The sequence below is a fragment of the Echinops telfairi genome, unplaced genomic scaffold (assembly GCF_000313985.2).
Source record: "Echinops telfairi isolate 266 unplaced genomic scaffold, ASM31398v2 ScPeMD7_4;HRSCAF=17, whole genome shotgun sequence".
Lineage (NCBI taxonomy): Eukaryota > Metazoa > Chordata > Mammalia > Afrosoricida > Tenrecidae > Echinops > Echinops telfairi.
Window position 1 is genome coordinate 16,056,175 of NW_022103900.1, and position 2,707 is coordinate 16,058,881.

Sequence of the window (2,707 nt, forward strand, 5' to 3'; positions counted from 1 at the left end):
GGTCTCCACATGGCTCCTCCGGCTCCGGGCTCCGGCTGCATCAGCGTAGCTCCATCAGGCACGTTGTCGGTAATAGCTTGCAGGGAGTGAGCCAGTTCTATGGTTTATGTTAACACTTGGTTGTATCAGTACAGTAAGATCAGAGCAAATTTATGGCACTCTAAAAGTAGTCAAAATTGTGAAGAAAATAGAAGAGGCAGATTTAAATGAAGAGTAAATAAGTGATTTGATGAAATTTGTGTAGTTAAGAGAATAGTAGAGGGAATTAGAGTAACTACTAGTGGATTTTAGAATATTAGTCCTGTCAAAAAGGGGTAAAATTGTTCCCTAAATTAGTGAGGAAAGGAAAGCTATAATCAGAGAAAAATTATAATGAAAATTATAGAACTATTTATTAAAATCTCAGGAAAAAGCAGTTTTGCTGATCGAAAAACTAAACTGAAAATTTCACTGATACCCAAAATCAAAATAAACTTTGAAGATGACACCTTAGAGCTTAAGCCAAAAGATGACCCCTGTGGTAGTTACATAATCTGGTGTCAATTTGAGACTATTAAGAGTGAAGCAGTGGAGTTTAGCCTGTTAATCTGGTCACAGCTTGATGACCTCATCGAGGCAAAACGGAGACAAATAGCTCACTGGAGACCAGGTACACACCCTTCCTGCGAGAGATTCCTGTTGACAAGCCACATGGAACTATGCTGATGGAGCCAGAGCCCTGGAGCTGGAGGAGCCATGGGGAAACCCACACCAGCGCTGAGATGCTTCCACCACCACTAGATCCATAAGACTTTCCACCCACTGGCCTGTGATCTTCCTGCATTCGGCATCATTGCATGACTGCGTGAGTCTAAAGAGGAATTTATGGACTAGTATCGACATATGAGATAATAACGGACTAATGGACTTGATCTGGACTGGGCTGGGATGTTTTCTTAATGCACAATTGCTCTTTGATATGAAGTTCTTTCCTACACACTTACGAGTGTCTATGCATTTATTTCTCTAGTCAACCCAGACTAACACAATCCCGATGGGTCAGGCAAATTGACAGTGGTTTTCCTAATATACGAAAACGTCTTCCTTTTTAAAATGGTGGTGAATAATTACAGAACAAAACAGCATGTGCCATCTCCAGTTTCTACATATACAATTTAGGGACGTCCATTAGATGCTTCTACTTGTGAAACCTTTGTCACTCTCCTTTTCCCATTCATATAACTTCACTACTCCTTAAACAAAAACTCTCCCTTTTCCTTCCTTATTAATTTTTTGCTGATGTATATTATCTTATTTCATATAAGCGAGATTATATAATATTTGTGATGTTTTCAAGCTTCATCTGTGCAGGGCATGCGTTAGGACTTAACTTCTTTTTGTCAGCGAGTAGCTTTCCATTGTCTGTCTATATCACAGTTCGGTGATGGACATTTATCTTATTATCATTGTGTCCCTGTTGTAAGAAGTGCTGCACCGAGCATTAGGAGACGAGTATATATGCCTGTTTGTGTTACTGCTCTCTGGTCCCTGGGTTATATACCTAAGCCTGGAATTGCTTGGTCTATGGTTGTTCTGTGTCCAGCCTGGGAACCACCAAAATCTTTTCCATAGTTACTGTGACATTTTTCATTCTCACCAGGGTGGATGAAAGTTCTAGTTTCACCAATGCCTGTTTTGTTCTTTAAAAACCAAAAAATCATTGCCATTCTAGTAGGGGTGAGATGGTATCTCATTGCACTTTTGACTAATGTGCTGCTTGAACATCGATCTTGGTTTACCCGTGAAAGACATCTGCTTGGAATTGAAAATGTTCTCGAGAATTTGAACTTATTTTTGCCCACATATAAAATATAAGAGGAACAGAATTTATTTTAAGCAAAATTCCCCCCCACCCTAACTTTGAAGAAACTAAAGGTGTTTCCCTTACTGTATTGTCCTTGCCAAACACGTAAGGCAACATTACCCAGCAGGAACTATGCTGGGCACTCTCCTCACAACTCTTTGAAGTACATGTAATTAACTCTATTTTAATGATTCAGAGACGAAGGTTCAACAGACAGGTTGGTTGGCTGCTGAATGATGCAATCAATATATAAAACAAATGGGGAGTAAAACATCTGTAACCAGAAGCTAAAATGCTCTGCCGTTCAGTGATGCAGAATTGTTGCCTAAGATTAGTCAGCTTTCACATAATCTATTTGGTCTTGGGTGTATATTTGAAGGAATATAGTATTTGGATTCTTAGAAGGGAAAAATAGAAAATGTAGAATGACCTAAGATGGGAGAAAAGACGGGACTGAGCATGACATTTGTTGGGGAATTTTTCGCCGTCTCTAGGTTGCAATGACCAGTAAAGTAAAGCTATTAGAACTCAAGTAAAGAAGAGCATTGGAAGGCTACAGACAGCCTCAGGGAGTATAGGAGAACCAACAAGGCAGTTCTAAGAAAAAGGCCTAAAATAAATAAGCTTTCATCATCTGCACCAACTTCTCGGTATCCCTTTGCCCTTCCATTATTTCTTTCCAACTCACTTTTCTTTAGCTTTAGTTTTGTCTTGTGTATATGCTTAGGCCCACACCTTAATGATCTCTCAGTTCAGCAACAACTCCTCTTGTGGCTGCTAGTTAAAATCTTAGAGAAAATCTCATTCGATCATTGCATCTTCTAGCAGTAGCTAACAGATCATAGAGTTGTGGTAGGCTATTCT

The 2,707-nt window shown here is 39.5% G+C and overlaps 1 protein-coding gene across 11 annotated transcripts in view; it reads left to right on the plus strand.

Moving 5' to 3' along the window:
• BAZ2B (bromodomain adjacent to zinc finger domain 2B) overlaps positions 1-2,707 on the plus strand; it is a 225,671-nt gene that overhangs the window by 70,595 nt on the left and 152,369 nt on the right. The gene's annotated exons all lie outside the window — the stretch shown is intronic.